The sequence below is a fragment of the Coregonus clupeaformis genome, chromosome 6 (genome assembly GCF_020615455.1).
Source record: "Coregonus clupeaformis isolate EN_2021a chromosome 6, ASM2061545v1, whole genome shotgun sequence".
In the NCBI taxonomy this organism is placed as follows: domain Eukaryota; kingdom Metazoa; phylum Chordata; class Actinopteri; order Salmoniformes; family Salmonidae; genus Coregonus; species Coregonus clupeaformis.
Window position 1 is genome coordinate 9,438,723 of NC_059197.1, and position 14,171 is coordinate 9,452,893.

The window sequence follows — 14,171 nt, forward strand, 5'->3', positions numbered from 1 at the left end:
CAGAAAGCGGGTATCCCAGTGGGATTGAAAGTGCTATTGTCCTTTTTATTGTGCTCAATCTGTTGGGAGCCTGCTCTTTTCTTGGTGATGGGATAGGATGGCTCTCACCACTCCCGTCCTGTTGCAGCTGGCAAGACGCTGAAGAGGTCTCGCCCCCCAGATTTGCAATTTTTTTCCCAGAGGGGCAGTTAAAGGGGTAGAGGGACTCAGGGACCAACTTGTCAGTGTGGGTCCCCCTGGTCTCAGTGCTGTTTCAGGGGGGAAGAAGAGAAGCCTATCATCCTAGTCCTAGAGGGGCCTTTGTTTTGCCTTGACGGCTACACTGCACCCATCTTGATGGGATTATGGCTCCTACTGGAGTAGATTTTATGGGCAATTACCCAGAGACAGAGAGACCAAGACCAAGAGAGAGAGAAAGAGAAAGAGAAAGTGGCTAGTTGAGGAAATAGACTTGTCTGGTCAATAAAGGAGAATGAGAATCTCCAGACGAGGAAAGAAAGAGGGAACCTCGAGAGAAGTGCCCCATGAGAGAGAGAGAGAGAGCAAGAGAGAGAGAGAGAGAGAGAGAGAGAGAGAGAGAGAGTTGTAGTTCACCGCTCTCTGACTGGTGAGATAACTGGTGCAACATCAAATAATGACTGGTGCAGGATCATCACCTTGTGCTAAGAAAGAGAATGGCCCGAAAGAACGGCAGGGACAACCAGGCTTGGTGGTCTCCCATTCCTAGTATTTACATTATTTGTTAATGAAAACTAAAAGATACCAAGTTTCCCACTGCTTTTCAGTTATGATCAAGTCGAATGCCATGGTTTGACAAGATAGTGTAGCTTGTGGACAATGTTCTCAATCAGTCTAAATTACAGATTTAAGCCAGCCTTCTGACCATAAGTGGGAGTTATAAACAAGCCCAATTTTTTTTTAAGAGTTACATTCTGCAGTGAGTAATCTAATTACATAACCACGTGCATGAAAAGTATCCGTTCCTGTTCTTAAGTATCTGTTCCTGGACACTCCTTGGAATTCAGAGTATGAAAAGGAAGTCTTGAAAAACTTTTGATCAACAGGCTCATGATCTCAAGCTTTGTTTAACCGGAGAAAAGGAACATGGACAACATTTGGATGGATAATAATAATGTTTAACTGAGTCAGTGTGAACTGAAAGTGCATCTATGCAATAACTAGTCGAGTTTTACTAAAGGGCACTATCCTACGGTAAGGAAACTGTGGTTACATACCATCTTCATTTTCAGCATTAGTAACACTTTCTTTGGATAGTCTCAAGTAGATGGTTTGTAGATGTTCAGGAGATGTTAAATAACTGTCAACAACATTTCAACTAACTATCCACTAACCCTAGCCCTAACCTTAACCCTTAGCCTAGCCAAGTGTGACCTCAGCATTTCTTGAATAATTAATTCAACCAAACACTTACCTTACATGCAAATTCAAAACAGGTACATTTTATTTATAAATATACACTTTTCAGCTTTAGAAACAAATTACAAATTAGCATGAGTTCAGACTACAGTAGTCGCATTGATGACGTAGGTCACAGTGACACACTTTCATAGCGACACCCTTTTGCATCAAAAAAAAACAATGGCGCACGAGAGTCTTCTTCAAGAAATTGTAAAGTTTTGACTTAAGAAATATGATGCTTATTTTGGTTGCTAAATGAATGAAAAATTAGGCAGAATAGGTTAACCTACTGGATTGTACATTATTGGAACACGGGTGTACATTATGGGGCCTCTATAGCTCATCCTCTCAAACCTAAATCTACCATCATGGCGGCAAAACATAGTTGAATAAACCACTAATAAGCAGCTTGATAATAACATGACTATGTTCAGTATAGTGCACTGCAAACCTTAGTTTAGTTATTACAATCAATGTTGACTCAAATATATTGTGCATATTTGTTCTTAGAAGGATGTCTTAAGGACGACAACAGCAAAAGTAGGAAGTAGTGCCGAATGTGAATTATCTTAATTTGACCAGTGTGACCATAACATAACATTTCAAAAACACTGCGAGTGGCGCAATATGCTGTGAAACCGCTTCAGACTTCAGAATGATACTGTGATGTTTTTGCTCAGTTGTATTACTACCTTTTTGTTAGATTGGAAGCATAGCTATTTAATCCTTTGGTCTTTCTTTAAAAAACACACCATGTATTGTCTATATCTAATTATAGATACATTGTGATATATTACAGAACCCTATCCAATGTGAGGACAATGCAGAGGCCAATTCATATGTAGTAGTTTATGAAACTGACAGCTACCATTACTCACAAGATGCACTGGTATAAGTTTGTTTTACATTGATTTATCATATACTTATTGAAATAATAAAATACTTTCTATGAATGACCGTAATGTCAGGACACTAACAAAATATTTAACTAAAGATGGTTATTTTTTATAGGTTTCATTGCAGTGTGAGGATGACCAATTTGGTTTCAATGCGGTCGTGGTCATCGAAGAGGTGTCTTTTCCTTTACAGAGATGTACTCCATTTCTAAGCTATAACAGGTGAGTTGTCTGTACATTATATTTCAATTACCAGATAACTAAAAGATGGAGACCCAAGTGAAGTGTCAAATTTTATAAAACGAATGTATGAGGTTTGTTCAACTTGGAGGGAAACAGTGATGAGCAGGTAGGACTATGTGGTGCTGCTTTTATAAACACTGACATTTAAGGTTATTTTTTTCTTTTTAGACCAAACAACCTTGCAGAAGCAGACAGAGGTCTGTCTGGAAATAATGGTGAGTTGACCAATTATTATCAGGAAACAGTTATGTAATATATATCAAACCAATATTTGGCAAGACATGGATACTTATAAAGCATATTTTTTTGCCTGGAACTGCATTATGAATCCATTATAAAAATTCCTATGATATTACTCTGATCTAATTTATGAGAAGGTTTATGCTGTGCCAGGTTTGTGCTTGATCATTGAGATTTGATCTTCCCTCATATTCAGGAGAAATGTTGGATCTGGTGGCAGTAAATGAACAATATTTTCCAAACTTCACTCCAAGACCATCTGACCATGTGCATCTACCTCATAGATATCCTAGTGTGAACAACTACCTCACTCAAGGTAAGGGGCAAGGGACTTCAATAAGCACATCCAGTACAGCCACAAGAATAGCTGTGTAACAATCTTTGTCAGAATTATGTGATGCAATACACACTCACAGCCAGTTTATTAGGTACACCACCCCGTTCACGACAATTGATCGCTCCTACAGACAGTGAGTCACGTGGCCATGGCTTGCTATATAAAGCAGGCAGACAGGCATCAAGGCATTCAGATACTGTTCGATTGAACGTTAGAATGGACAAAATGAGTGAACTAAGCGACTTTGAGCATTGTATGATCGTCAGTGCCAAGCGCACAGGGGGCCAGTATCTCAGAAACGTCCGGACTCCTGGGCTTTTCACGCACCACAGTGTCTAAGGTTTACCAAGAATGGTGCGACAAACAGCTCGTTGATGAGCGAGGTCGAAGGAGAATGGCATGAATCGTGCAAGCTAACAGGCGGCCCACAAACAGACAAATAACGGCACAGTACAACAGTGGTGTGCAGAATGCCATCTCAGAACACACAACTCGTTGATCCTTGTCATGGATGGGCTATTGCAGCAGACGACCACACTGGGTTCCACTCCTATCAGCTAAAAACAAGAAGAAGCGGCTCCAGTGGGAAAGCGATCACCAACGCTGGACAATTGAGGAGTCTGACGAATCTCGATTCCTGTTGCGTCATGCTGATGACAGTCAGGATTTGGCATAAGCAGCATGAGTCCATGGACCCATCCTGCCTGGTACAGGCTGGTGGTGGTGGTGTACTGGTGTGGGGAATGTTTTCCTGGCACACGTTAGGGCCTTTGATATCAATTGAGCAACAATGTTTCCGACACCTTGTAGAATCCATGCCCGAAGAATTCAGGCTGTTCTTGAGGCAAAGAGGGGTCTGACCCGGTACTAGATGGGTGTACCTAATAAACTGGCCAGTGAGTGAATGTAGCTATGCTTTTCCATGTTCAGCGTTGGAGCTGACCAGACTGCAGTACAAATAACTAAAGCAGTTGTATGTCAGGGTAAATATGGAGCATTTGATCAAGCATGATTGAGCAAATCAAAAACGTTTTTTTCCCAATGTCTGCACTGTTTCCTATGCATTCTTCTTAAATGTAGTTTAACATATTTAATATGAGAAGGTATTATGCTGTGCCAGATTTGTTTGATCATCAAGATTTTTATCTCCCCTCCAGAAATATTGGATCTGGTGGCAGTAGAAGAACAATATTTTCCAAACTTCACTCCAAGACCATTTGACCATGTGCATCTACCTCATACATATCCTAGTGTGAACAACTACATCACTCAAGGTAAGGGGTATGACTCACTACAACAAGGTACATACAGCCACAACAATATCTGTGTCCTAAATAAATAATCATTGAACTATAACTGTTACTACGAATGATGCCTGAAATATCTAAACGTATAGTAAACTAAATTACTTAATAATTTGTGTTGTTATACAATCCAATACACAGAAGCCAAATGGTCCACTGAGCAATCAGTCCAAATTATGTCAAGCAATATATGTTGCTAAGCTCTGCATTTTCATTAGCTTTGACGCTGTCCGGAGAACAAATAACTAAAGCCAACCTGCTATGTCTGGTTGCATGTCTTGGTAGATATGGAGCCCTCAGGACTGATCGAGCGTTGGTATGAAGAACTGAACATGGTGGACGATGACAAACAGGATCGGGAGGAAGAATGAATTAAAGTGGAGTGATGTTGCTTGAGCATCAGCATACCTGAACAACACAGACAGCAAAATGATGTTCATCAGCAAAGAAAGGGGGTCAGGAAGTGGTGGTTGTCACACAACAGCGTGCTGATGTCACGCAGGACATCATGTTAAACGTTTTACCATATCAAACACATACTATAGCCTTCCTATTTTCTTTGCTTCCTGCTCCTGTGTTGTTTGTAACATTCCTGTAAATAATTTTAAAAAAAACTATTTTAAGTTAAGTTAATAAAGAACAAAAATGTTAATGTTTTGTCCCTCTGGTTCCTAGGGATAGCTGTCATTAGATCTTTAAAAGCCATTTGCTATTTTGACTCACCACCCCTAATAATTCTTGCCAAACACAATGTTTATTCATAAGTAAACAGTTACAAGCATATAGCTATTCTTGGTACCAGTCTGTTTAGCTATCATTCCACTCTTTGCCACTAACATATGGCATATGACACCGAATACAAGGAGTAGAATGTTAGCTAAACAGATTGGTACCCAGGCTAGCATTTTGCATTATACGTCAGACGATTGTGAAATAGCAGACTCAGGCATAATGCAATGTCAGTGTGGGCCTAGAGTACAACTTCAGGGGGAAAGGAAGGGAGCCTCTCACGCTAAACCTGGGCATTTATTTAGGTTTTGAGTGAGCGTGAGCATGAGTGTGAGGGTGTGCGTACACGTGTGTGAGAACACCACTGTGCTGTGCCATTTTCTCAATTGACTTCAAGAGTGGTATGAGATCCTCACCTTGTGGCGAGAACAAGAATGGTCACAGAAGGACAGACAAGTAGTTTATTGCCAAGGTTGGAGTTGGAGTTAGTTATGTATGTTAACTTAATATGAATTGTTTCCCCATGCCTTCTTATTGGCATTAAAACAAATACGTGGAGTCTTATAAACCTCATCAAGTCAAATGAAACAATGAATGATGATCAGCAAAATGTCAATGGTTCCACAGTTCTCTTCTGGTCCCACAATCATATTGTCTATACAACCCAGTCTTTTAAAATAATCTAAGTAAACCTAAACCCTGTTTGTTTCTCAATAATGATGACTATGGTGGTTTAATTCTGAACAAGTTTCATTTCCTCTTGTAACATAACTAGCTACAGATTTAACTAAATCATGACACAAATGGGAACTAAGCAGCATTGCACAGAGCACAGTCAATGTTATAAAACCAGAACATATTTTTGGCAAGAGTTAATTAGCGCAGTATTAATTATGCAGGCATTTCAACATCCTATAAGTGCCTTCCGGTTTTTATTTATCGATCTTTGAAGGAGGACACTAAAACAGGTTTTAGATGGAAGAATACCTTTTCAAAAGCTCCCTGACAGCATATTAAGCCTTTATTTGACTTGGGAATCGGACAATGAACAACATTTGGCACAGTAAGTAACTTATACAAGGATTCATGTCAATGAGACTAAGTTTGCAGAAGGGAACAACCCCACGGTAAGGAAACGGATGTATTGCATGGTTTCAATCAGTGAAATATCTTAAACATTCAAAATACTGAATTGTCTTCAAAAGATATACAGTTTATTCTATAGTTACTAAATACTAATGCTAATAGTTAAGATTAAGTAAATGAGGCACAGTGGCGCCAAACGTACAGTCAACGTACTGACGTAGGTTGGTGGGAAGTCCCTTTCCTCCTCCGCACCGACTACAAACATGAAGAATACATGTTTCGATGCTGAAAAGGTAGTGTTTTGTCTTTAGAAATACCATTTTTATTTATTTCTCTATACATATAGAAATGAAGAATGTCGACCTACATTCAACATAGGCTATGTGCATACATACATGTAGATTTTTGGCAAGAAGGAGGTCAACAACATATTGTGTGTGCTATGCTACTCAACAAGAGCAAGATAATTACGAAACTGTTAATCATTTTTGCTATAATTTTACAATATGTGTTAATTTTGCACAATAGTGTAGACGGGAGGTTTGACAAATTTGTAGACTATAGGGATCATTCGTCCCTCAGGGCATAGCACAGGGTACAGCCTCGGATACTACAGTCAAAGTTAGTTTTGGCGAGGGTAGCACATGCAGACCTGCTACAATATCCATTGAGTTCCAAATGAGTAAACTACAACAATTTAACCCTATGATAGGGAAAATTGACTTTTTGACTTTTATTATGTTTTATTCAGTACAGTGGTTATTAAAGATATGAACTCATTTTGTGATGTTGCAGACCCAGAGTGAGGCTCAGTATGAGGACAATCCAGGCGTCGGCCCCTCTGAGAATGAGAATCGTGATGATTGGCATCCTCACCAACCTCTAACAGTATTTATTTAACATCATGGGGAGAGTTGCTTCACAGCTATTTTCAGGTCTCTCCAGAGATGTTCGATCGGGTTCAAGTCCGGGCTCTGGCTGGGCTACTCAAGGACATCCAGAGACTTGTCCCGAAGCCACTCCTGCGTAGTCTTGGCTGTGTGCTTAGGGTCATTGTCCTGTGGAAGGTGAACCTTCACCCCAGTCTGAAGTCCTGAGAGCTCTGGAGCAGGTTTTCATCAAGGATCTCTCTGTACCTTGCTCTGTTCATCTTTCCCTCGACCCTTACTAGTCTCCTAGTCCCTGCCGCTGAAAAACATCCCCACAGCATGATGCCACCACCATGCTTCACCGAGGGAAAGATGCCAGGTTTCCTCCAGACGTGATGCTTGGCATTTAGGCCAAAGAGTTCAATCTTGGTTTCATCAGACCAGCGGGCTGTCATGTGCCTTTTACTGAGGAGTGGCTTCAGTCTGGCCACTCTACCATAAAGGCCTGATTGGTGGAGTGCTGCAGAGATGGTTGTCCTTCTGGAAGGTTCTCCCATCTCCACAGAGGAACTCTAGAGCTCTGTCAGAGACCATTGGGTTCTTGGTAACCTCCCTGACCAAGGCCCTTCTCCCCCGATTGCTCAGTTTGGCCAGGCGGCCAGCTCTAGGAAGAGTCTTAGTGGTTCCAAACTTCTTCCATTTGAGTTGTAGTTCACTGCTCTCTGACTGGTGAGATAACTGGTGCAACATCAAATAATGACTGGTGCAGGATCATCACCTTGTGGTAAGAAAGAGAATGGCACGAAAGAACGGCAGGGACAACCAGGCTCGGTGGTCTCCCATTCCTAGTATTTACATTATTTGTTAATGAAAACTAAAAGATACCAAGTTTCTCACTGCTTTTCAGTTATGATAAAATCGAATGCCATGGTTTGACAAGATAGTGTAGCTTGAGGACAATGTTCTCAATCAGTCTACATTACAGATTTAAGCCAGCCTTCTGACCATAAGTGGGAGTTATAAACAAGCCCAATTTTTTTTTAAGAGTTACATTCCGCAGTGAGTAATCTAATTACATAACCACATGCATGAAAAGTATCCGTTCCTGTTCTTAAGTATCTGTTCCTGGACACTCCTTGGAATTCAGAGTATGAAAAGGAAGTCTTGAAAAACTTTTGATCAACAGGCTCATGATCTCAAGCTTTGTTTAACCGGAGAAAAGGAACATGGACAACATTTGGATAGATAATAATAATGTTTAACTGAGTCAGTGTGAACTGAAAGTGCATCTATGCAATAACTAGTCGAGTTTTACTAAAGAGCACTATCCTACGGTAAGGAAACTGTGGTTACATACCATCTTCATTTTCAGCATTAGTAACACTTTCTTTGGATAGTCTCAAGTAGATGGTTTGTAGATGTTCAGTAGATGTTCAATAACTTTCAACAACATTTCAACTAACTATCCACTAACCCTAGCCCTAACCTTAACCCTTAGCCTAGCCAAGTGTGACCTCAGCATTTCTTGAATAATTAATTCAACCAAACACTTACCTTACATGCAAATTCAAAACAGGTACATTTTATTTATAAATATACACTTTTCAGCTTTAGAAACAAATTACAAATTAGCATGAGTTTATACTACAGTAGTCGCATTGATGACGTAGGTCACAGTGACACACTTTCATAGCGACACCCTTTTGCATCCGTACAAAAACAATGGCGCACGTGAGTCTTCTTCAAGAAATTGTAAAGTTTTGACTTAAGAAATATGATGCTTATTTTGGTTCCTCTATAGCTCATCCTCTCAAACCTAAATCTACCATCATGGCGGCAAAACATAGTTGAATAAACCACTAATAAGCAGCTTGATAATAACATGACTATGTTCAGTATAGTGCACTGCAAACCTTAGTTTAGTTATTACAATCAATTTTGACTCAAATATATTGTGCATATTTGTTCTTGGAAGGATATCTTAAGGACGACAACAGCAAAAGTAGGAAGTAATGCCGAATGTGAATTATCTTAATTTGACCAGTGTGACCATAACATAACATTTCAAAAACACTGTGAGTGGCGCAATATGCTGTGAAACCGCTTCAGACTTCAGAATGATACTGTGATGTTTTTGCTCAGTTGTATTACTACCTTTTTGTTAGATTGGAAGCATAGCTATTTAATCCTTTGGTCTTTCTTAAAAAAACACACCATGTATTGTCTATATCTAATTATAGATACATTGTGATATATTACAGAACCCTATCCAGTGTGAGGACAATGCAGAGGCCAATTCATATGTAGTAGTTTATGAAACTGACAGCTACCATTACTCACAAGATGCACTGGTATAAGTTTGTTTTACATTGATTTATCATATACTTATTGAAATAATAAAATACTTTCTTTGAATGAGCGTAATGTCAGGACACTAACAAAATATTTAACTAAAGATGGTTATTTTTTATAGGTTTCATTGCAGTGTGAGGATGACCAATTTGGTTTCAATGCGGTCGTGGTCATCGAAGAGGTGTCTTTTCCTTTACGGAGATGTACTCCATTTCTAAGCTATAACAGGTGAGTTGTCTGTACATTATATTTCAATTACCAGATAACTAAAAGATGGAGACCCAAGTGAAGTGTCAAATTTGATAAAACGAATGTATGAGGTTTGTTCAACTTGGAGGGAAACAGTGATGAGCAGGTAGGACTATGTGGTGCTGCTTTTATAAACACTTTGACATTTAAGGTTCTTTTTTTCTTTTTAGACCAAACAACCTTGCAGAAGCAGACAGAGGTCTGTCTGGAAATAATGGTGAGTTGACCAATTATTATCAGGAAACAGTTATGTAATATATATCAAACCAATATTTGGCAAGACATGGATACTTATAAAGCACATTTTTTTGCCTGGAACTGCATTATGAATCCATTATAAAAATTCCTATGATATTACTCTGATCTAATTTATGAGAAGGTTTATGCTGTGCCAGGTTTGTGCTTGATCATTGAGATTTGATCTTCCCTCATATTCAGGAGAAATGTTGGATCTGGTGGCAGTAAATGAACAATATTTTCCAAACTTCACTCCAAGACCATCTGACCATGTGCATCTACCTCATACATATCCTAGTGTGAACAACTACCTCACTCAAGGTAAGGGGCAAGGGACTTCAATCAGCACATACAGTACAGCCACAAGAATAGCTGTGTACTAAACAATCTTTGTCAGAATGATGTGATGCAATACACACTCACAGCCAGTTTATTAGGTACACCACCCCGTTCACGACAATTGATCGCTCCTACAGACAGTAAGTCACGTGGCCATGGCTTGCTATATAAAGCAGGCAGACAGGCATCAAGGCATTCAGATACTGTTCGATTGAACGTTAGAATGGGCAAAATGAGTGAACTAAGCGACTTTGAGCATTGTATGATCGTCAGTGCCAAGCGCACAGGGGGCCAGTATCTCAGAAACGGCCGGACTCCTGGGCTTTTCACGCACCACAGTGTCTAAGGTTTACCAAGAATGGTGCGACAAACAGCTCGTTGATGAGCGAGGTCGAAGGAGAATGGCATGAATCGTGCAAGCTAACGGCACAGTACAACAGTGGTGTGCAGAATGCCATCTCAGAACACACAACTCGTTGATCCTTGTCACGGATGGGCTATTGCAGCAGACGACCACACTGGGTTCCACTCCTATCAGCTAAAAACAAGAAGAAGCGGCTCCAGTGGGAAAGCGATCACCAACACTGGACAATTGAGGAGTGGGAAAACATTGCCTGGTCTGACGAATCTCGATTCCTGTTGCGTTATGCTGATGACAGTCAGGATTTGGCATAAGCAGCATGAGTCCATGGACCCATCCTGCCTGGTACAGGCTGGTGGTGGTGGTGTACTGGTGTGGGGAATGTTTTCCTGGCACACGTTAGGGCCTTTGATATCAATTGAGCAACAATGTTTCCGACACCTTGTAGAATCCATGCCCGAAGAATTCAGGCTGTTCTGGAGGCAAAGGGGGGTCTGACCCGGTACTAGATGGGTGTACCTAATAAACTGGCCAGTGAGTGAATGTAGCTATGCTTTTCCATGTTCAGCGTTGGAGCTGTCCAGACTGCAGTACAAATAACTAAAGCAGTTGTATGTCAGGGTAAATATGGAGCATTTGATCAAGCATGATTGAGCAAATCAAAAACGTTTTTTTCCCAATGTCTGCACTGTTTCCTATGCATTCTTCTTAAATGTAGTTTAACATATTTAATATGAGAAGGTATTATGCTGTGCCAGATTTGTTTGATCATCAAGATTTTTATCTCCCCTCCAGAAATATTGGATCTGGTGGCAGTAGAAGAACAATATTTTCCAAACTTCACTCCAAGACCATTTGACCATGTGCATCTACCTCATACATATCCTAGTGTGAACAACTACATCACTCAAGGTAAGGGGTATGACTCACTACAACAAGGTACATACAGCCACAACAATATCTGTGTCCTAAATAAATAATCATTGAACTATAACTGTTACTACGAATGATGCCTGAAATATCTAAACGTATAGTAAACTAAATTACTTAATAATTTGTGTTGTTATACAATCCAATACACAGAAGCCAAATGGTCCACTGAGCAATCAGTCCAAATTATGTCAAGCAATATATGTTGCTAAGCTCTGCATTTTCATTAGCTTTGACGCTGTCCGGAGAACAAATAACTAAAGCCAACCTGCTATGTCTGGTTGCATGTCTTGGTAGATATGGAGCCCTCAGGACTGATCGAGCGTTGGTATGAAGAACTGAACATGGTGGACGATGACAAACAGGATCGGGAGGAAGAATGAATTAAAGTGGAGTGATGTTGCTTGAGCATCAGCATACCTGAACAACACAGACAGCAAAATTATGTTCATCAGCAAAGAAAGGGGGTCAGGAAGTGGTGGTTGTCACACAACAGCGTGCTGATGTCACGCAGGACATCATGTTAAACGTTTTACCATATCAAACACATACTATAGCCTTCCTATTTTCTTTGCTTCCTGCTCCTGTGTTGTTTGTAACATTCCTGTAAATAATTTTAAAAAAAAACTATTTTAAGTTAAGTTAATAAAGAACAAAAATGTTAATGTTTTGTCCCTCTGGTTCCTAGGGATAGCTGTCATTAGATCTTTAAAAGCCATTTGCTATTTTGACTCACCACCCCTAATAATTCTTGCCAAACACAATGTTTATTCATAAGTAAACAGTTACAAGCATATAGCTATTCTTGGTACCAGTCTGTTTAGCTATCATTCCACTCTTTGCCACTAACATATGGCATATGACACCGAATACAAGGAGTAGAATGTTAGCTAAACAGATTGGTACCCAGGCTAGCATTTTGCATTATACGTCAGACGATTGTGAAATAGCAGACTCAGGCATAATGCAATGTCAGTGTGGGCCTAGAGTACAACTTCAGGGGGAAAGGAAGGGAGCCTCTCACGCTAAACCTGGGCATTTATTTAGGTTTTGAGTGAGCGTGAGCATGAGCATGAGTGTGAGGGTGTGCGTACACGTGTGTGAGAACACCACTGTGCTGTGCCATTTTCTCAATTGACTTCAAGAGTGGTATGAGATCCTCACCTTGTGGCGAGAACAAGAATGGTCACAGAAGGACAGACAAGTAGTTTACTGCCAAGGTTGGAGTTGGAGTTAGTTATGTATGTTAACTTAATATGAATTGTTTCCCCATGCCTTCTTATTGGCATTAAAACAAATACGTGGAGTCTTATAAACCTCATCAAGTCAAATGAAACAATGAATGATGATCAGCAAAATGTCAATGGTTCCACAGTTCTCTTCTGGTCCCACAATCATATTGTCTATACAACCCAGTCTTTTAAAATAATCTAAGTAAACCTAAACCCTGTTTGTTTCTCAATAATGATGACTATGGTGGTTTAATTCTGAACAAGTTTCATTTCCTCTTGTAACATAACTAGCTACAGATTTAACTAAATCATGACACAAATGGGAACTAAGCAGCATTTCACAGAGCACAGTCAATGTTATAAAACCAGAACATATTTTTGGCAAGAGTTAATTAGCGCAGTATTATTATTATTATTATTTTTTTTGTTATTTTTGTTATTTATTTATTTTAATTATTTTTTTCTGGGGGGGGATGGATCAGCTTAATATTGCAGATAGATTGTATCTTCTATCAATGTAATTGTCTGCATCACTTCCAATCCCCCATGTTTTTTTTTAAATATATTTATTTTTATATATATACTCCCCTTTATTACTTTTCAACCCCACCATCCTTTCCCTACTTGGAGTAAATTAGTGAACAACAATGCCCAGGCCTCTACTTCCGGTCTATACTTACTATCTACACCTTATGGACAGAGTTAATTTTACAATAATTATATATATATATATATATATATATATATATATATATATATTTATTTTTTTTTTTTTTTTTTCTCCTGAACTTCTTCTACTCTCAACCTCTCCGATCATTTTCATGATGTCCATCCGGTTTGCTTCTATATGCCATATCTTTCTAACTGTGCTCTTTCCCAAAAGCTCCCAACATACAACCTATATACTTATTATGGACACAGTATGCTTACATTATTAGCTATCTTTGTTATTATTTGTTGTTATTTGTTATTAGTCCCATCCTTCAACTCTATTCAATACCTCCCATCTATCTCTTAACAATCAATCAATCAATCAATCAATTTTATTTTATATAGCCCTTCTTACATCAGCTAATATCTCGAAGTGCTGTACAGAAACCCAGCCTAAAACCCCAAACAGCTAGTAATGCAGGTGTAGAAGCACGGTGGCTAGGAAAAACTCCCTAGAAAGGCGAAAACCTAGGAAGAAACCTAGAGAGGAACCAGGCTATGAGGGGTGGCCAGTCCTCTTCTGGCTGTGCCGGGTGAAGATTATAACAGAACCATGCCAAGATGTTCAAAAATGTTCATAAGTGACAAGCATGGTCAAATAATAATCAGGAATAAATCTCAGTTGGCTTTTCATAGC

The 14,171-nt window shown here is 39.5% G+C and overlaps 2 long non-coding RNA genes across 4 annotated transcripts; both read left to right on the plus strand.

Annotated features, from left to right (window-relative positions):
- Positions 1-996: 996 nt before the first annotated feature.
- On the plus strand, positions 997-5,091 carry LOC121567051. Of its 2 annotated transcripts, XR_006001036.1 has the most exons (7): positions 997-1,212; positions 2,219-2,308; positions 2,431-2,537; positions 2,727-2,773; positions 2,995-3,114; positions 4,293-4,409; positions 4,725-5,091. It is a non-coding gene; the product is annotated as an uncharacterized LOC121567051 (long non-coding RNA). The 2 variants fall into 2 exon arrangements; XR_006001037.1 differs by lacking the exon at positions 2,219-2,308.
- Positions 5,092-5,997: 906 nt separating this feature from the next.
- On the plus strand, positions 5,998-12,206 carry LOC121567050. 2 transcript variants are annotated; one of them, XR_006001034.2, is made up of 7 exons: positions 8,075-8,457; positions 9,385-9,474; positions 9,597-9,703; positions 9,895-9,941; positions 10,163-10,282; positions 11,457-11,573; positions 11,889-12,206. It is a non-coding gene; the product is annotated as an uncharacterized LOC121567050 (long non-coding RNA). The 2 variants fall into 2 exon arrangements; XR_006001035.2 differs by lacking the exons at positions 8,075-8,457; positions 9,385-9,474 and adding an exon at positions 5,998-6,231.
- Positions 12,207-14,171: the final 1,965 nt, after the last annotated feature.